At 52.7% G+C, this 21,347-nt stretch overlaps 1 long non-coding RNA gene and 1 pseudogene across 1 annotated transcript in view; both read right to left on the reverse strand.

The window, feature by feature from the left end:
• LOC137644066 (uncharacterized) overlaps nt 1-21,347 on the reverse strand; it is a 63,584-nt gene that overhangs the window by 41,216 nt on the left and 1,021 nt on the right. The window lies entirely within an intron of this gene.
• Nucleotides 16,926-17,044, reverse strand: LOC137644713 (5S ribosomal RNA; annotated as a pseudogene).

Consider the following 21,347-nt stretch of genomic DNA (forward strand, 5'->3'; position numbering starts at 1 on the left):
CAGACCCCAGCTTGTAGAACCTGCGTCACAGGGAAGTTTCTCTTGAAGGACAGGGACGTAGCGATACCTCTGACATCGTGCGCTCTAGGGTGACCTGACGGAGGAGGGTCTGGATTCAGGGAATGATGGATGACCCTGCGAATCCAAGCTGAGATGGTGTTCTTAGTGACCCTCCTCTTCGTCCTTCCTGTGCTCACAAACAGGGCTTGCACCTGAGGACGAACTGCAGCTGTTCTCTTAAGGTAATGCCTCAGACTCTTTACTGGGCATAGTAGGAGATGGTCTGGGTCATCTGTTACAGAACGAAGACTCGAAATCCTGAAGGAGTCGAACCGTGGGTCCGGAACTCCAGGATTTTGAGTCTTAGCAACAAACTCAGGGACGAACCTGAACGTTACCTCCCCCCATCCCCTTGAATGGGCAACGTCGTACGAGAGACCATGAAGTTCACTGACATGCTTGGCTAAGGCCAGAGCGAGCAGGAACACCGTCTTCCAAGTCAGGTGACGATCAGAAGCCTGGCGTAATGGTTCGAACGGAGGTCTCTTAAGAGACCTGAGGACACGAACCACGTTCCATGGAAGAGGTCTTACTTCCGACTGAGGGCAGGTAAGTTCGTAGCTTCGTATGAGTACAGACAGTTCCAGCGAGGAGGAAATGTCTATTCCTTTCAGCCTGAAGGCCAGGCTTAAGGCTGAGCGATAGCCTTTCACCGCCTAGACCGAAAGGCGCATTTCTTCCCGCAAGTATACAAGAAACTCCGCTATTGCTGGAATAGTGGCATCGAGGGGAGAGATACCCCTTCCACGACACCAACCACAGAAGACTCTCCACTTCGCCTGGTAGAACCCTGCAGATGACTTTCGCAGGTGTCGAGACATCCTCTCCGCAACTTGTTGCGAAAAGCCTCTCTCTGTGAGGAGATGCTGGATAGTCTCCAGGCGTGAAGACGAAGCGATGCTACGGCTTTGTGGAAGATGTTGCAGTGTGGTTGCTTGAGTAGCTCGTGTCGTGGAGGAAGTTCTCTCGGGAGTTCCGTCAGGAACTGCAGAAGGTTCGGGAACCACTCTGCATGATGCCATAGCGGAGCTATTAAGGTCATCAACCGATTGACTGATAGTCTGGTCTGGTTGAGCACCCTTCTCATCAGACAGAACGGTGGGAAGGCGTAAACGTCGATGTTGTCCCACCGTTGTTGTAAGGCATCTTGCCAGAGCGCCTTGGGGTCCGGGACTGGGGAACAGTACAGCGGAAGCTTGGAGTTCAAGGCTGTCGTGAACAGGTCCATCGTAGGGGAACCCCACAAAGTCAGGACTTTGTTGGCTACTTGAGGATCCAAAGACCACTCGGTACTCACTATCTGCGATGCTCTGCTCAGACTGTCGGCGAGCACATTCCTCATTATTATTATTATTATTACTTACTAAGCTACAACCCTAGTTGGAAAAGCAGTATGCTATAAGCCCAGGGGCTCCAACAGGGAAAATAGCTCAGTGCGGAAAGGAAAAAAGGAAAATAAAATATTCTAAGAAGAGTAACAACAATAAATATCTCCTATATAAACTATAAAAACTTTAACAAAACAAGAGGAAGAGAAATAAGATAGGAGAGTGTGCTCCAGTGTACCCTCAAGCAAGAGAACTCTAACCCAAGACAGTGAAAGGCCATGGTACAGAGGCTATGGCACTACCCAAGACTAGAGAACAGTGGTTTGATTTTGGAGTGTCCTTCTCCTAGAAGAGCTGCTTACCATAGCTAAAGAGTCTCTTCTACCCTTACCAAGAGGAAAGTGGCACTGAACAATTACAGTGCAGTAACCCCTTGGGTGATGAAGAATTGTTTGGTAATCTGTGTTGTCAGGTGTATGAGGATAGAGGAGAATATGTAAAGAATATGCCAGACTATTCAGTATGTATGTAGGCAAAGGGAAAATGAACCGTAACCAGAGAGGAGGATCCAATGTAGTACTGTCTGGCCAGTCAAAAGACCCCATAACTCTCTAGTGGTAGTATCTCAACGGGTGGCTGGTGCCCTGGCCAACCTACTACCCAGAATGAAGCAAGCCGATAGTAGGATCGAGCGGACATCGGTCCATCTCAGTATCTCTACTGCAAAATGGGATAGCTGTTGTGAAAAGGTACCTCCCTGCTTGTTGATGTAAGGAGGACGAGAAGATCCACTCCCTTTCAAAGGTTTTCGTCCGTCAACCACCACTGAAGGTCCGTCCGTTCCGCAGGACCCATAGGGACCAGAATGTCCGGCGAATCGTGGCCTTGATTCCACTGGGACTTGAGCCGCCATTGCAGAGATCTCATCCTGAGGCGGCCGTTTGGAACCAGACGGGCCAAGGAGGAAAGGTGACCAAGGAGACGTAACCAAGATTGGGCTGGAAGCTCTTCTCGTCTGAGGAAAGGATCTGCGACCCTCCTCAGCCTTGCTATCCTGTTGTCTGATGGAAAGGCTTTGTGGAGATTGATGTCCAATATCATGCCTAGATATACCAGTTGTTGAGATGGAAACAGAGAAGACTTCTCGAGATTTACCATGATCCCTAGATCTTGGCAAAGTCCCAGAAGCTTGTCTCGGTGTCGAAGAAGGGTCGACTCCGAGTCTGCCAGGATCAGCCAGTCGTCCAGATAGCGGAGGAGACGGATGCCGATCCTGTGTGCCCACGAAGATATCAGGGAGAACACTCTGGTGAATACCTGGGGTGCTGTGGAGAGACCGAAACACAGCACCTTGAACTGGTAGATCTTGTTGTCTAAGCTGAATCTCAAGTACTTCCAGGAAGACGGATGGATTGGGATCTGCAAGTACAGTACGCGTCCTTCAGATCCAGCGTACACATGAAGTCTTGCGGTCTCACTGCAAGTCTGACCGTGTCTGTTGTCTCCATGCTGAACGGAGTTTGTTTGACAAACTTATTCAGGGCTGAGAGGTCGATAACGGGTCTCCAGCCTCCAGACGCCTTCTTTACAAGAAAGAGTTGACTGAAGAAGCCTGGGGAGCCGTCGATGACCTCTTGGAGAGCATCCTTTTTGAGCATGGTCTCGACTTCTGGATTCGCTGTCAGGGGAGGGAGAGATGTTATGAACGGGACGCGATATCCTTGACTGATCACGGAGATCGTCCAGGAATCGGCCCCGAGTTGCTGCCACCTGAATGCGCAACTTTGCAGGCATCCCCCCACTGGTGGACATGCAGGGGGATTGCCAATCCTAGCACTTGCAGCCTTGGCCACTCCCTCTAGGATTCCTGCCTCCCCTGGAGGACCTTCCGCCCTTCTTGTCTTTGACAGGAAAGGGCTGCTGCTTGGACACCTTCGTCTTTGCTGCCGGTGCCGGTTTCGTTGTCTTGGACTGGCGAGGTTGTTGTTGAGGTGCTGGAGGTTTGTAGGGCCTAAATGTAAGAGCCCTTTGGAGGAGAGAATCTTGGTTCGATTTCCTCCACCTCTCAGCTGTCCGTTCCACATCCTTGGGCTCAAACAGGCTCTTTCCAAGGATGGAAGAGTGTCTGAGCTTGCAGACATCCATGGCTGGGACCTTCGAGTGGAGCCTCTCGGCCACCGCATCACGACGTTTCAAGATCGAGTTTGCCCACAAGTTCGACCCTTGGTGGGCCAGAAACTCGATGGTACGTGTGCCCGAGAGGAGGAAGGTCTCCAGGGCCTTCCTGGTGCTCTCCTTGGACAGGTCCTCGGATCGCAGCAGGATGCCCAGAGACCCTAGCCAGACAGCCAGACATCCAGCCACGAAGTGGCCTGCATGGCACACTTTGCGACCTTCTCCTGACCCAGGATCTCTGTTGCCGAGAATGTCACCTGCCGGCTGGAGAGTCTCTCAAGAGAGACTCCCCTGGTAAGCTCTTCCACGAAGTGGTGGAGCGGAAGAGCTAAACAAGGCTCCCCCATGATCTCAAAGTACCTCATCTGTTGCACACGAGGAGGTGGGAGGAGCTTGTTACCAGCAGAGGAACGGCTGGAGGAGGCAAGCTCGGGAAGCTGGCCCTCAACCTTATCTCTGGCACTCTTCACCCCTTGGGACCAAGGCATAGTCGCACTGGCCTTAGAGGGTTTCTGAGTGCCATAGACTTGGTCCAGGACCGTATCATTGCCTTCGCGAGGGACGGTCTCCGGGTCCTTAAACCTGTTGAGATGCCTCATCAGATTCAGGACCTGCCAGAAGGCGTGCTCTGAATAATGCTGCTCTCCTCCTGGTGAACTGGCAGCAAAGCTCCTGTCCCAAACTGCTCTACTTGGGGGGACACGTGGACATTCTCCTGGGATCTCGCTGGGTCTGGTCGAATCCGGGAAGAATACTTCGGGACGGTCTTCGAGTCCTTCGGCACCCTTCTAGGAGGGATGCAGGACTCCAGTAAAGAAGTCTGAAGGCTCTTCTCCGCCCCCACACGCGACGATTCTCCTACTCGTGGTGGGGTTTCTCCCATTGGTGCGGTGGGAGAAGGTCTCACCTCACTGGATTCTCCTGAGGACGGAAAAGCTTCGTCCACAGGAGAAGGAGAGAACGACTGAGAGGGGGAAGGAGCCTTCGTCACGGACTTCTTAGGAGCCAGTTTGACCCAAGGAGAAGTCACCACGAACTCTACTCCTCTCTTCCTCTTCAGTGGGGTCGAGGCTGTCGTTGGTTTGAGCCCCAAATCAGTGAAGGCAGGCTTAATAGCCTGGACGACAGCTCTGATAAGGGACCCAAACCAAGGCTGCCGACTGACAGACGCAGTGTCAGAGACTCCCGCTGGAGGGAAGGGGATCAGGTGATCCTTTGGAGTAGATACCACAGGGCCTGCCTGAAAAGAAGAAGAAGAATGGTGCCTAGACCACTCTGAAGACTTCCCCTCCTCCTGCAAGTGCGCTGTTCTGCGCTTGCGGTGGGGGGGGATCGTGAAGATGATGACCTGGTTGTACGCGCTCCTGAAGACTCGCTAGGTTGTGAAACCCGGCGGGAATCGTGCTCGGGATCACGCTGGCGCTCGCGCGATGGAAAAATCACAGGTTCGCGCGCGTGCACAGAGATGAAAGCGCGGGCGAGGGTGCGCATGGGCGCGTGGGCCAAGGGGGGCGCGGGCGCGCAGGCGAGGGTACGCGCGGGCGCGCAGGCGAGGGTACGCGAGGGCGCGCAGGCGAGGGTACGCGAGGGCGCGCAGGCGAGGGTACGAGAGGGCGCGCAGGCGAGGGTACGAGAGGGCGCGCAGGCGAGGGTGCGCGCTGTCTTAAGGGCGGGCGTTGGCGGCCGGGAGAATGATGGCGCACAGGCGAGCGATGGCGCGTTGGCAAGCGATAGCGCGCAGGCGAGCGATGGCGCGTATGGCGAGAAGGTGAGCGACTACGCACAGGTGAGATTGCGCGTAGGTGACCTTCGGCGATCAGGATCGTGGGCGCGGACGCGCTGGAGAGTACATGCGCGCAGGCGATGGATCGCGCGGGCGTGCAGGAGATCGCTGGCGCGCAGGTGCGCGGCCTCGAGAAAACAGCTGGGGCGCGGGACTAGTAGGTGTAGAAGCGCGCACAGGAGGCTGCTCATGGGCGCGTAGAGGAGACTTCTCGTGGGCGCATGGTGTCTCGTCCAACTCTGGAAGAGTGCAAAGGTGAGTGGGCACGATGGCGCGCAGGCGAGGGCTGGCGCATAGGCGAGTTCCAAGGGCGCACAGGTGATCGCAGGCGAAAAGGAGAAGGAAAAGTCATTTTGCCTGCACCCAGATCCGAAGATCGTGGGCGCACGGGCGAACGATGGCGCGCAGTTGCGCGCTGACGCACAGGAGAAGATCGCTGGCAAGTTGGAGATCGTGGGCGCGCAAGGCGTGTATCAGGAACAGGGTGCGCAGATGTGCACTGGCGAGCAGGAGGTCGCTGGCGCGCAGGTGAGCGCTGGCGAGCAGGAGATCGGTGACGAGCAGGAGATCGGTGACGAGCAGGAGAGCGCTGACGAGATGACTCTGCTGCAGGAGATCGCTGGCGCGTTGATTCTGATGTAGACTGGTCCTCAGCAACAGTAGAAGAGCGCTTGCGCGCTACTGCGCGCAGGTAAAACCTGGCATTTAAGGGACTTGCTCACATTGTGAGACAAGCCCTTTTGCCCCGAAGGGACCGGTGCCCATTGGATAACGGGGTGCGTTGGCGCCCACTGCGCATCTGCTTCCAGGAACGGTGAAGGAAGATCCCCAGGTCTGGCAGGCGTAGGAGATCGCGAACAATCTGCTGAGAGGTCCAGTGATGCAGCTGGAACGGTCGACTCACGTCGAGGAGGATCCTCTGCGGGGGACGTCGAGGGCGATGAACCGAAGAGGCGCCTCCTAACTCCCTTGTAGGGAGAAGGAACACTTCTACGGCGAAGAGGAGGACGAGCCTTGCGGCGAAGACGACCTCTAGGGGCAGGAACACCATCGTCGGTCCTCCGAAGAGGAGTCTCTGTCAGTGAACTCCCCCGAGGGAGAGAATCACCCGCAGGAGAGACCGTTGGACTCAGCTCCTCCCTCGAAGGATGTTCGGAGGGGGGAACGGAGCCTTCAGCAACATCAGCAACCACGGCAGGGGTTTGACCCGACCCGTCGGAAGCCTCTGCCAAAACAACGTCGACAATAGACAGGGGATCTACCTCCGCTATCACCGGCGACTGATTGACAGCTGCACCCAACTGTATCAAGTCAAAAAGGGCTTCCCTGGAGGGCGAACCCTTAAGCCCCAAGGAAGCCCAAAGCTGCAATAAATCATCATTATATACAGTGTTATTAAAATCTTCCCCCGGAGGAGGAGGGGGAGCTGCCTCCCTATGGGAGGCAACTCCCTCTCCCGAACCCTAAGGTTGGTCAACAAAAGAATGGCCTACGATACCACTTGACGGCCTCTCACGAGAGACCGATCGAGTGGGAGCTTCGGAGGAAGTTCGGGCAACGGAAGAAGATCACGCCTAGACTTCTTCCGTCGTCGGGAAAACCTCTCCCACTGGGAGGTAGACCACTCCCTGCACTCTTTGTCTTGACCGCCGACATAAAAGTCCCACAAGGGCGGTCGGGTAAGCCAGGCCGCTTCCACATGATAGAGGTAGAGGCCAACTTCCGTACACACAACTGTAACAAAAAGCAAAAAAAAAAAAGGTAAAGGCTGTCAATATGCGAGGGTGAGAGCAGACACGTCTGACCATCACCCGAGCCAAAAGCGAAGCGAATCAGTTCACCGGTGTGTGAGGGGGGAGGGGTAGCTAGCTACCCCTTCCTTACCCCCTCGCTAACTAGCGAGGGGGTAGCGAGGGGGTAGTTAACCCTCGTTAAAAATCTAATGGCTCGTCATTTCAGCTACGCCGAAAGTAATACCCTATGTAAATAGCGTGGTTTGTATTTCGGTTACGGAACATTTGCAAACTTATGACAGAGTTTGTATTTTTCCTAACATACAAACCCGAATTCTTTACTATAGGAGACATTCTAACGTGAGCTGGAAAATACGGCAGAAAAACCTTAACAAGGTCGTTAATGAACGGGCAGGTAATTACCCACCTGTTAGTGGTGGGGGACCGCCGGTCGGTAGCTGCTGTTTACCTTCGATCGGATTCTAGCTAGGACTATCCTAGGGGGGCGGTGATGGAGGGAAGATTTGAGTAAAGAATTTGGGTTTGAATGTTAGGAAAAATACAAACTCTGTTATGAATTTGTCATTTGTTCCTACACTAGATACAAACCCTCATTCTTTACTATAGGAGACTTAGTCTTGAGGCTAGGGCGGCCAAGGAGTTCCCTATTCCTAGGGAAGATAGTCCTCAGACTAGACTCTTTTGAAGCAACAACCTTCCGTTAATCTTCTTTCTTTGTAGATCCCCATAATCTTCAGCACAACTGAAGGTTTGCAGCCTCGAGGAAACAAATGTTTCAAGATGAAGTGGGTCAGGAACCTTCGACTCGGACACCTTCAAACTTAGGATTCCCCCGACCTTGCAAATGGGAAACCTCGTGACCACGAGTATAACTTATACCCTGTGAGAGGAATCAGATGAGTATCATACCTTATTTCCATTGGCGAGTCCAGCTGAAACTGGATACAGGCTGGGATCCCCAGATGTGGGGAGAGAAGGAGACGAAGAACATATATGGATGTCCCTCGTAAAACCTAGTGTAACCCAGAATCCTCAACCAATGGTTACTGTCCCCTGCAAGGGCGTAAGGTAGTTACTGCACCTGTTGACCTATCACAATAGGCCGTATAGAAAGGGTGTCTAGAGACCTATGTGTCACTCTCGAAAGTTCCGTTAGGAGTTGCAGAAGGTCCAGAAACCATTCCGCGTGATGCCATAGCGGACCTATAAGAGTCATTGACAGATTGACCGATACTCTGGTCTTGTTGAGCACCCTCCTCATCAGACAGAACGGGGGAAAGGCGTACACGTCGATGTTGTCCCACCGTTGTTGGAAGGCATCTTCCGCAGTACAGCGGAAGCTTGAAGTTCAACACTGTCGCGAACAGATCCACAGTCGGGGAACCCCACAAAGTCAGGACTTTGTTGGCTACTAGATGATCCAAAGACCACTCGGTACTCACTATCTGAGACGCTCTGCTCAGACTGTCAGCGAGCACATTCCTCTTGCCTGGAATGAAACGTGCCGATAGTGGAATCGAGTGGACTTCCAACCATCTCAGTATCTCTACTGCAAGATGGGATAGCTGCTTTGAAAAGGTACCTCCTTGGTTGTTGATGTAAGCCACTACTGAGGTGTTGTCGCTCATCACCACCACAGAGTGACCCGCCAGGTATTGTTGGAACTGTTGAAGGGCCAGGAAGACAGCCTTCATCTCTAGAAGATTTATATGGAGGCACTTTTGTGATTCTGACCACAGGCCTGAGGTCCTGTGGTGCAGAACGTGGGCCCCCCACCCTTTCTTTGAGGCGTCCGAAAACAGCATCAAATCCGGGGGGAGCACGAGAAGATCCACTCCTCTTCGTAGGTTCTCGTCTGTCACCCACCAATGGAGGTCCGTCCGTTCTGCAGGTCCCATAGGGATCATGACGTCCAGGGAATCGTAACCCTGATTCCACCGGGACTTGAGTCACCACTGGAGGGATCTCATCCTGAGGTGACCGTTGGGAACTAGACAGGCCAAAGATGAGAGGTGACCGAGGAGACGTAACCACGATTGGGCTGGAAGTCCTTCTTGTTTGAGGAAAGGGCTTGCGACCCTCCTCAGTCTTGCTATCCTGTCGTCTGATGAGAAGGCTTTGTGGAGATTGGTGTCTATGATCATGCCTAGGTATACCAGTCTTTGAGTGGGAAGCAGAGAGGACTTCTCGAGATTTACCATGATCCCCAGATCCTGGCAAAGTCCCAGAAGTTTGTCTCGGTGTTGAAGAAGGGATGACTCAGAGCCTGCTAGGATCAGCCAGTCGTCCAGATAACGGAGGAGAAGGATGCCGATCCTGTGTGCCCACGACGATATTAGGGTGAACACTCTGGTGAAAACTTGTGGTGCTGTGGAGAGACCGAAACACAGCACCTTGAACTGGTACTCCTTGTTGTCTAGGCTGAATCTTGAGTACTTCCTTGAAGACGGATGGACTGGGATCTGGAAGTACGCGTCCTTCAGATCCAGTGTACACGTGAAGTCTTGCGGTCTCACTGCAAGTCTGACCGTGTCTGCGGTCTCCATGCTGAACGTAGTTTGCTTGACAAACTTGTTCAGAGCTGAGGTCGATGACTAGTCTCCAGCCTCCAGACGCCTTCTTAACAAGAAAGAGTTGACTGAAGAAGCCTGGAAACCCGTCGAGGACCTCTTGGAGAGCGCCCTTCTTCAACATGGTCTGGACTTCTGCCCGAAGGGCTTGCCCCCTTGCTGATCCCATGGCAAGAGAGCTCAACGACACTGGATTCGCTGTCAGGGGAGGTAGAGATGTTGTGAACGGGACGCGATATCCCTGACTGATTACGGAAATCTCCAGGAATCGGCCCCGAGTTGCTGCCACCTATTCGCGCAACTTTGTAGGCATCCCCCCACTGGTGGACATGCAGGGGGACTGCCAATCCTAGCGTTTGTGGCCTCGGCCACTCACTCTAGGATTCTTCCCTCCCCTGGAAGACTTCTTGCCTTTCTTGTCCTTGAGAGGAAAGGGCTTAGACACCACCGTCTTCGCTGCCGCTGCCGGTTTCGTGGTCTTGGTAGGGCGTGGCTGCTGGGGTGCTGGAGGTTTATAGGGCTTAGATGTCAAAGCCCTATGTAGGAGGGAGTCTTGGTGGGACTTCCTCCACCTCTCAGCGGTCTGCTCCACGTCCCTAGGCTCAAACAAGTTCATTCCCATCACGGGAGAATGTCTGAGCCTGCTGATCTCGGTGTTAGGGACCTTTTGATGGAACCTCTCAGACACCGCATCTCGACGTTTCAAGATGGTGTTAGCCTACAAGTTCGAGACTTGGTGGGCTAGACACTCGATCGTGTGAGTGCCTGAGAGTAAACAGGTCTCCATAGCCTTCCTGGTACATTCTTTGGATAAATCCTCCGAACGTATCATGATACCTAAGGTACCTAGCCAGATATCCAGTCACGAAGTGGCCTGCATGGCACACTTCGCCACCTTCTCCTGGCTAAGGATCTCAGTCGTCGAGAATGAGACCTGCCGGTTGGAGAGTCTCTCAAGAGGGACTCCCCTGGTAAGCTCTTCCAACGAATGGTGAAGGGGAAGAGCCAAACAAGTCTCCTCTACGATGTCGAAGTACCTGCATGGAGGAGGCAAGCTCGGACAGCTGGACTTCAATCTTGTCCTTAGCACTCTTGACCCCTTGAGACCAGGGAAAAGCTGCACTGGCCTTCGAGGGTTCTTGAGTCTCAAAGACTCGGTCCAAGACCGTGTCCTAGCCCTCACGAGGAGGAATCTCTGGGTCAGCAAACCCAATGAGAGTCCTCATAAGGGTCAGAACCTGCCAGAGCGTATGTTCTGACTCCTGCAGCTCTCCTCCTGAAGGACTAGCAGCGAAGTCTCCTGTCCCCAAAGACTCTTCTAGGGGGGACTCGCGGACGTTCTCCAAATGACTGGCTGGCTCCGGTCTAAATCTTGATGAAGACTTTGGTACTGTCTTGGAGTCCTTCGACTCCCTTCTGGGAGGGATGCAAGACTCCAACAACAACGGGGGTAGGCTCTTCACCCCTACCCAAGAAGACTTTCCAGCGCGAGGTGGGGTTTCCCTCATTGGTGCGATGGGGGAACGCCTCACCTCACGTGACTTCCCTGAGGACGGGAAGTCTTCGTCCGAAGGGGAGGGAGAAAAAGTCTGGGGGGGGGGTGAGGAGGCCTGCCTCAAAGACTTACGAGGAGTCAGCTTTGTCCTCGGAGAAATTACCACGTTTGAAACTCCTCTTTTCCTCTTCAGGGGAGTAGAAGCTGCCAAGGATTTGTGGCCCAGGTCAGAGAGAACAGGCTTATACGCCTGCACGATCGCTCTGACCAGTGTCCCAAACCAAGGCTGCTGGCTGACGGCTGTACTGTCAGATACTCCCTCTGGGGAGAAAGGGATCGACCGATCCCTGGGAGGAGTTACCAAAGGGGCGTTCGCCTGAAAATAAGAAAATGGGGGGGGGGGGATGTGGCAATAGCGACCTTGCTGCGCGTTGTCCTGGAGCCTTGCGTGTGGGAGGGTATTGGCGATCGCGTTGGCGCTCACGCGATGGGGAATACCCGGGGTCGCGCGCGGGAAATTGTTGGCGCGCGCGAGAGGGCGATGGCGAGGGTGCGCGCGGGCGAGCGATGGAGCGTAGGAGCGCGTGCCAGAGACAGCAGAGGATGCGCAGAAGGTAGTTTGCGCGCTCGCGAGGGTGAATGTTCGCGCACGCGGGGGCACAGGACCAGGATGAAGAGCCCGTGCAGGCGATGATACCGTTGGGCGCGCGCGCAGGAGAGATATCTCTTGCGCGCGGGCGCGCATGTGTGCACACATCAGGCTGGGGAGATGGGCGTGGGCGCGAGTGGGTGACTGCGCGCGAATCCGTGCTGGCAAGGGATGGCGCGCAGGGTAAGCATTCAACTTCCCTACTGCGCCCAGATCGGAAGATCGTGGGCGCGCAGGAGATCGTTGGCGCGGAGAGCGCTGGTGCGCAGGAGAGCACTGGTACGTTGGCAAGCGCTGGCGCGCAGGAGAACAATGGCGCGCATAACGCCCAGAAAGTGTAAGGCGCGTGCACTGGCGATCAGGGGAGCGCTGACGCGCAGGTGAGCACTGATGCGCAGGTGAGCGCTGATGCACAGGTGAGCGCCGGCGCGCTTTAGCCGGAACATCAGCCAACGGTGAGCGCTGACGCGCTTTATCAGAATCGTCGGCAGTAGATAAGCACTGGCTCGCAGGTGAACGCTGGCGCGTAAGGGACATATCCGCCAATTTGCGCATACACCCTAGTTGCCCCGAAGGGACCGTTGCCTGTCTCATAAAAACAGGATGGATAGGCGCCCACAGCGCATCAGCAGCCAGGAACGGCAACGGCAGGTCAGCAGGTCTGACGGGTGGAAGGTCGACGTGTCCTTTGTAGGGACGACCTTCCACTGAAGGGGATCGCGAATGATCCGCAGAGAGGTCCAGGGTTGTAGCAGGAACAGTCGGAGATCGATGACGAGGCTCCTCTGCGGCGGACTGAGGCTATGATGATGAACCGAAGAGGCACCTCCTCACACCCTTGTGAGGTGAAGGAAGGCCTCTCCGGCGAAGAGGAAGGCGAGCTTTACACCGTTTGCGCCCTCTGGGGGCCGTTGGGTCAGCGAGCTAACCGTCAGCAGTCCTCCGAAGAGGAGTCTCTGTGAGTGAACTCCCCCGAGGGGGAGAATCACCGGCAGGAGAGACTGTTGGACTTAGTTCCTCCCTCGAAGGTTGAGCAGAGGGAGAAACTAAGCCTTCAGCTACAGCAGGTTGATCAGTTGTAGAGGTACCGCATCGGAAGCCTCTGCCACCACAACGTCGACGATAGACAGAGGATCAAACTCTGCCAAAGTCAGCAATTGTTTGACAGCGGCACCCAACCGGATCATGTCAAATAAGGCTTCCTTGGGGGGCGAACCTTCGAGCCCCAAGGAAGACCAAAGCTGGAACAAATCATTAGTGCTTACATTAATATTTAATTCCTCCCCCGGGGGAGGAGGAGGAGCTGCCTCGCTATGGGAGGCAACGCCCTCTCCCGAACCCCGAGGTCGGGAAACAGAACTATGGCCTACGCTACCACTCGACGGTCTCTCGGAAGAAACCGATCGAGCGGGAGCTTCGGAGGAGGTTTGGGCAACGGAAGAAGAGTCCTTGGGAATTTCTCCTTTCAAAGAAACCTTCGAAGGAGAAATATCCCGCTTGGACTTCATCTTCCGTCGCCGAGAAAACCTCTCCCACTGGGAAATAGACCACTCCCTACACTGACCACACTTATTAGTTCTATCACACCATTGGCCCCTACAATAAGGACAAAGGGTGTGAGGGTCCGTCTCGACCGCCGACATAAACATACCACAAGGGCGGTCAGATAATCCTGGACACTTGCGCATGATAGCAGAGGCCAACTTCACAAACACACCTGTAGAAGAGAAAGCAAAAAGGCATTAATGGCTGTCAGAGAGGTGAGGGTGAGAGCGGACACGTCCGACTACCACCCGAGCCGAGAGCAAAGTGAGCTCAAGCACAGGTGTTTGTGAGGGGGGGGGGGGGGTAGCAAGCTACCCTCCCTACCCCCCGCTAACTAGCGGTGGGGTAGTAAACCCTCGTTAAAATTCTAATGGCTCGTCATTTTAGCTATGCCGAAAGTAATAACCCCTATTAAATAGCGTGTTTTGTATGTCAGTTACGGAACAAAGATGATTTGCCAAATTTTGCAAATGGAACATCTATATATATTATACGAAAAATATTAGTATTCCCTAAAACGACAAAGTAAACAACGATACAACGAATCGTGAGACTATATCGATTGTCATGAATACTACTTAGTGTAAAAATAACTGTCCGCTAGTTTTCTTCAATCTCTGAAAATAGATTCTCTAAAGAAAAAATACTAAAAGGAAAAATATTTTCTCAAAATGACAAATTCGAAGATAATTTGTATTTTTCCTAACCATACAAACCTTAGCTATTTACATTGGGTTTACCTTTTAGCGCAGCTGAAATGACGAGCCATTAGAATTTAACGAGGGTGTATTACCCCCGCGCTAGTTAGCGGGGGGGGGGGGTAGGGGGAGTGGTAGCTAGCTACCCCTCCCCCCCCTCACACACAGATGAATGCTCACTTTCACTTAGAGGTAGGACTTGTCTTGGGGGACAGGGCTGGCGGGCAAATATGTGTAAATAGCTAAGGTTTGTATGGTTAGAAAAAATACAAATTATCTTCGAATTTGTCATTTGTTCCGTAACCGAAATACAAACCACGCTATTTACATTGGGTGACTTACCCCTTAGGTAGGGTGGAAAGTCCCCAGCCTTACTGGCTTTGGCTTTACCCGGGGACTCAGAATCCGAGTGAGTCGCACTCGAGAAAAGGAGTCCCTGCACCTCACAAGTTCCTTGCTCCGCAAGGAACCGTGTGGCCTACATAAGCTTGTGTGTGAAGGAAGAAGTGTGACCCGTCCTAGGCAGTTGACCTGGAGTTCCAGAAAGAACTCTGGGTTAGGACGTTCCCAATACCACCTCGTCAGGGTATGGGGGAAGCGACAGTATTGACTCAATACTCGGAACACAAGGAAGCATGGTTTACCTGCAGAGGTTCGAGGTCAGCTATGCAGAGACCAGGATGCTGCTTCCCCGTAGAGGGGATGATGAAGAAAGAAATAAGAGCCAGACATTATCTTTCGTTCATGCAGACTAAAACCTGATAACAATGCCCTCAACCTTCTGCTACCTGTCCAAAAAGGAGCCTGAGGTTAGACCAGCTGTTGTGTAGCCACCACAGAGCGATAGAAAACGTATCGAGACTCCTGTGGGTCACGCCCTGCAGGAAGCGGGCTGCGAAGGTCATTAGACGCTTCCAGACTCCAGCTTGTAGCACCTGCGTCACAGAGTAGTATTACTCGAATGCGAGGGACGTTGCGATGTAACCAACATCGTGCTGTAGGGCGACGTGACGGGGGAGGGTCTGGAGACAGGTCTAGATGAATGTCCTTGAGTCTGGGCTGAAGAGGTATACTGGTGACTCTCCCCCGTGTCCTCCTTGTGCTCCCAAATCGGCTGCAACTGAGGACAAACTGCAGCTGTTCCCAAAGCTAACCTCTCGATTCCTTTACTGGCAAGAAAGAGAAGGTCTTGGGACATCAGATACAGAATGGAGACTCGAAATCTTGAAGGAATTGGACCGAAGGGCCGGGACCCCTAGATTCTGAGTCTAGCCAACAACTCAGGAGCGAACCTGAATGTTGCCTTCCCCTCTTCCTTAGAAAGGGCGGAGTCGTACAAGACCAAGAAGATTGCTTACACACTGGCCGTGGCCAGAGTGAGCAGGAGACCCAAGGCGAAATACAATCCGAGGCCTGTCGTAAAGGGTCTTGAGAAGATCTCTTAAGGGACTAAAAGGTCCGAGCCATGCTCCAAGTTGGAGGTCTTCCTCCGACTAGGGCAGGGACGATCGTAGCTTCGCATGAGCGAGGAAAGATCCAGTGGGCAGGAAAAAGTTATTCCTTTAAGCCTGAAGGTCAGGGAAAGGCTGAGCGACAGGCTTCATTGCCGAGAGCGGAAAGGAGTTTCCTCCCGCCGAAAGGCAATAAGACCGTTATTGCTGGAGAAGAGGCCTCAAGGGAAGAGGTATATCTCCCATGGCACCAACCACCGAAGACTCTTCACTTTGCCTGGAAGACCCCTGCGGATGACTATCGCAGATGACGCGACCTCCGTACCGCGACTGTAGCGGGTTGTCTCTTCTTGAGGAGGCGGCGTAGTGTCCCAAGGCATGAAGCCGAAGCGACGCCCCGGTTCGGGAGAGATGTTGCAGTGTGGTTGTTTGAGTAGTCTGCGCCGTGGGAGAAGCTCTCCCGGGAGTTCCGTCAGGGGAAGCAGAGGGTCCAGAAACCGATCTGCGCATAGTCCCAGTGGAGCTCTCCCATTGAAAGGTTGACAGACAACCTGGTCTTGTTGAGACCCATTGTCCACAGACAAAAAGGAGGGAAGATGCAGGCGTCGAAGTTGTCCCACCATCACCGGAATGCATCTTGCCAGAGTCTCGGGGTCTGAGACTGGGGGGAAGAACACCGGAAGCTTGAGGTTCCAAGCTGTCGCGATCAGGTCCCCCGGACCAGGACTTGCTGGTTACTCAAGGTCAAAGACCCCCAGGTACACTCTCTCTACGAGGCTCTGTTCAGATAGTCGGAGAGAACATTCCTCTGCCTGGAATGAGAGAGCCGATGGTGGTACTGAGAGTATCTCAATCATCCCGGTATCTCTACTGCAAGATGTGAAGGTGTGAAAATGCGTCCCCTGCTGGTTAGAACACGCCAGAATCATGAAGTCGACGCGCACGGAGCGACTCGGCAGGAGCTGTAGGATCTGTAGAGGGGCCAGACTACGGCCCCTAAGCCTGCCTGAATGATGGAGAGGTATCCTTCAGGTCTTGACCACAGGCCTGGACCGTAACATGCCCCCCCCTTTCCTTTGACGAGTCCGAGAACAGCATCAAGAATGTGGGGAAAGGACGACAATATCCACTACCATCAAGAGGTTCCATAGGTCAACACCCATTGCAGATCTAATAGTTCCGCTGGTCCCATAGGGGCCAGGAAGTCCGGTTAATCGTTGCCTGAAACCACCGGAACTTGGACCGCCCCACATGGAACTTATCCTGAGGCGACCGTTCGGACTATAGACAGGTCAATGAGGAAAGGAGAACTAGGAAACGTTCCAAGGTAGGGCTGAAAGCTCTGCTTGACTGAGAACAGGTACTGCGACTCTCCTCAGTCTTGCCACAGTCAACTGAAAGGAAGGCTCGGAGGATGTGGCAACAGAATCTGGCGTCCCCAGGTGGTCACCCATCCAAGTACCGACCAGAACCGACGTTGCTTAACCTCGCTGGACGGACGAGAAGCGGGGTTTCCAACGTGGTAAGGCCGTTGACTCAATATCATGGCCAGATTATCCAGATGTTGAGGCAGAAGAAGAGAAGGCTCCAAGCAAAATACCATGAACCCACACTCATGGTAAGCATCCGGAAGTTTGTCCCGGCGCTGAAGAAGGTCGAACCCGAGCGGTCACGCGGGCAAGCAGGCGAGCGGGCGAGTGGTCGCGCTGGCGCGCGGGCGAGCGGGCGCGCAGGCGAGCGGTCGCGCAGGCGAGCGGTCGCGCGGGCGCGCAGGGGAGCGGTCGCGCGGGCACGCAGGCGAGCGGTCGCGCGGGCGCGCAGGGGAGCGGTCGCGCGGGCGCGCAGGGGAGCGGTCGCGAGGGTGGGCAGGTGAATGAGCGCGAGTCCGAGGCGGCGAACGCAAGCGTTAGCGCGATGGCGAGGAAACGCGCTGCCGCGTGGGCGAGGAAGACCGCTGGCGATGTGGATCAACAGGCGATCGGTGGTGAGCTGGTGAGCGCTGACGCGCAGGTGGGCAATGGCGCGTCGGCAAGCGACGGCGCGTTGGTGAGCGGTGGTGCGTTAACAAAACGCTAGCGAGCAGATGAAGAATCGCGCGGGTGCGTAGGCGATTGCCAACGCGAGAGAGACTAGTGATGGTTAGCGCGCATCGCGCTAACAGAAGGCACGCAGGTGCATCAGGAAGGTGAGCGCTGAAGCCAGCTGTTAATCAGGCGATCCTAGACGGTTAGAAAACCGTTGGCGCCCATTGGTGTGTGGCAAAGAAGGGCGCGCAGGCAGATCGATGGCAATCGTTGACGCGTAGGAGATCGCTGGCAAGCAGGTGAACGTTGACGCGTCTAAGGTCGCTGGCGAGCTAATGATCGCTGACGAGCAGAAGGCAACGCGTGGAAGCCTGCGCATAGAAGAAGAGTCCTTGACCCAGACCTGAACCGAAGTTCTAGATCGCGAGGGCGAACGTGGGCGAACGTGGGCGCGTAACAGGAACCAACAGGAACAGCAGGGATGATCATCATGAGAGCGCTAACGAACAGGAGAGCGTTGACGAACAGGAGAGCGCTGGCGAACAGGAGAGCGCTAGCGATCAGGAAGCGCTGATGAGCAGGAGAGCGCCTGTGCGCTAACACTGAGCAGGAGCAGGAGAGAACACAGCAGAAGGGCGCGCAGGGGAACCCTGACACGCAAGGGAAGAACCCCCGTGGGAGGCAACCCTTTGCCCTGAAGGGAACGTTGTCCGTCGGGAGACAGATGTCCATCGGAAGACCGTTGCCTGTCCGCCGGGAGACTGATGTCCGTTGGAAGACCGTTGTCCGTCGGAAGACGAGATCAGACTGCTGTCCATCTGCACCAAGGCGGAAGATCAAGAAGTAGTAGTTGTGGGCTGCAAACGGAGATTCAAAAAGGCGCCTCTTAGCACCCTTATAGGGAGATGAGAGGCCCTTACGACGAGGCGGACGGTGGGCCTTACGGCGAAGGAGGCCAACAGCAACAGCACCAGAAGAATCCTCCGAAGAGGAGTCTCTATGAGTGTACTCTCTCGCGAACGAAAGAGAAACACTTCGTAGAAGAGACTGGTCAACACTTCGTAGAAGAGACTGGTCAGCCAGTGACCTAAAGGGAGCAATCCTCCGAAGAGGGGCTCCTGCAGTTGCCCAGCCCCTTGAGCGAAACTGCAGGTGTGACCGCTCAGCACCAAGAGCATAGTCGCACGAAAAAAAGGCAAGAGAAGAACCCCCCAAAAGGGGAAAAACTCAAGTCTGGACAGGAAAAACTTCCCTCGGAAGGAAAGTTACCCGCCCAAGGAGGCAAGCCTCCTGAGAGTTCTAAAATGAACTGGAGAGCTGTCCGTCGTCACGGGAGTACTTCCAGTAGAAGGAGTCACGCCCCTGACGAAAATACAAGGGGGGAGGCAGCAACAGCCGAATCCCAGGCCTCAACAAGACAGCTCACACCGTTGCCATATTACAGAAACGAAATAGATCGGTAACTGTAAAAAAATAAAACAAAAATCATTAGTACACATTCATTCCCCCGGGAAGGCTCCGAAGAGGAATCCCGAGGGAAAGGAAACAAGAATTACACAACAGGCACGTGCCCTCACAACCACTTACACTCACGGAAGGAGAGCTGTAACCAAAACAGAATTATAACAATTATAATTATGAAACTATGCAATTATGTAATTTAAAAATGAATGAACACTAAAGAAAGAACGAAAACCCCGAAAGGAATCGTTCTACAAGCTTTAAAGTTAACAACTACAATTAGATTCATAAACTAATTGAGACAAACGTACGGCGTAGCAACCCCCCCACACGGAAAGGAAGCTACAAGGGCGTAGTAACACGTAATAATAGGGTGAACGACCTCAAGAGAGAGAGAGAGAGAGAAAGACCGGTCAAACTCGATCGCAACCCATAAAATTACGCCGTGGTGGCCTAACTGCCGAGGACTCCACGAAGATATCGTACACTACACACACAACTCTGAAAAGGAAACTTAATGATTTCTATATTCAAATATATATACAAACATGAAAACATGTTTACATATATATTGAGTAAGAGAAAAGTAAGCGATTAAGTAAAGACAAAACAAACAATGGCTGCCAAGAAAGGACCAAGACAGAGACGTCTGTCACAGTCCGAGCCAAAAGTGAAAGTGAGCATTCATCTGTGTGTGAGGGGGGGGGAGGGGTAGCTAGCTACCACTCCCCCTACCCCCCGCTAACTAGCGCGGGGGTAATACACCCTCGTTAAATTCTAATGGCTCGCCATTTCAGCTGCACTAAAAGGTAAACCCAATGTAAATAGCGTGGTTTGTATTTCGGTTACGGAACAAATAACATATTCCTTTTATTTTATATTCCTTTATATTATAAGAACTTAAATACTTTGGTTCTCAAGAAGAATTTACTTTCCATAAATAACGATACAAAGAAATTTGTAATACTGTATCGATTGACTGTGAACTGCGTAGCGTAAATTTAACTGAATGCTAGTTTATTTAATCTTTGAAAAAAGATCGAAGATTATCTAAATAAAGTATACTAAGAGGACAAAAATTTTCTTAAAATAACAATCCTTTCATCTTAAAAAATTTAAATACTTTGTAAGATAGTATTCACTTATCATTCTTTGTAGAAAAAGAAAGAAATTGCAAGTCATACTATAGGTTACGTCATATGACTGTAACGTCATAGAGTAGGCGGAGTGTTTACCTACCGCCATCATGTTTTTCGTAAGATTACAGTAGGTTGAAAAAACTTCTAATCCTACCTTTTAAGCTATAAACATAGCTATCAAATACCAAACAAAACCAAAATAAGCGAATGCCAAAAACCAATTTATCAGTACATCAGAAAGATAACTGCCAAAATTCAGGTTAATAACAAGTGAATATCTGACGATGTTGTCCGCGTGAGCGGCAGAGAAAATCTGAAGAGGCATGGAATGGTTCTAAGTACTGTCACGTGAGGGCTCACTGGTGGTACACCTAGCTACTCAATCTGCGATTGCCGCGAGTTTTGAATTTTCTGCCGTGACTTCAGGGACTTAAGCTATTTATATATCCACCGGGTAAGTCAGATGTTTAAAATAAGCTGTTTTACCACTATGGACACACAACCCCCTCCCCGACGGACACAGGTAGGAACCTTGGAATTTGGGTGTGCAAAAACAGGACAAAACATGATTATTTAACACTTTCAAGATTTGTAAATGGCCACAGAAACTAACAACCCACCTAACCTAACCTAGCAGTTCCCAGGTAACAGACAGAACCTAACAACCCACCTAACCTAACCTAGTAGTTCTCAGGTAACAGACCTAGGTGGGGGTAAGCTCCAAGAACCCCCTTCCCTGGTCACAGACCTAACTGGGGGGGGGGGAGTGAAAACCCCCTGAGATCCCCTTCCCAGGTCCCAAACTAAAATTAAATCACAAAAAAATCCTTACATTATGATATAATAAATCACAAACAATTCCTTACCTCAAGACTGAGACTTACGACGCCGTTACTTGGGCTGCATAACACACCCGACACGTAACACAGCTACAAAGGAACTGAACATTTGTGCTAAGAAAACGGGGTGTGTCACAGAACTGCTTACTTCACACTCCAGCACACATACATGCCCAAATATGGTAGCAAAGGAAGTAGGTGCGCAGGAAACAAAGTCATAATTGCACAAGAAGCTATGCATACAGGCATAAACGGGAGCAGAAATATCCAAGAATGTAAATAAAACAATGAAATAAATATTTCAGGGAACAGGATTCCCACATTTTCTGTATTTTTTGTGTGAATTTTCTATGCGTACCATTGAATAATGAACAGG

The sequence above is a fragment of the Palaemon carinicauda genome, chromosome 7 (genome assembly GCF_036898095.1).
Source record: "Palaemon carinicauda isolate YSFRI2023 chromosome 7, ASM3689809v2, whole genome shotgun sequence".
In the NCBI taxonomy this organism is placed as follows: Eukaryota; Metazoa; Arthropoda; class Malacostraca; order Decapoda; family Palaemonidae; genus Palaemon; species Palaemon carinicauda.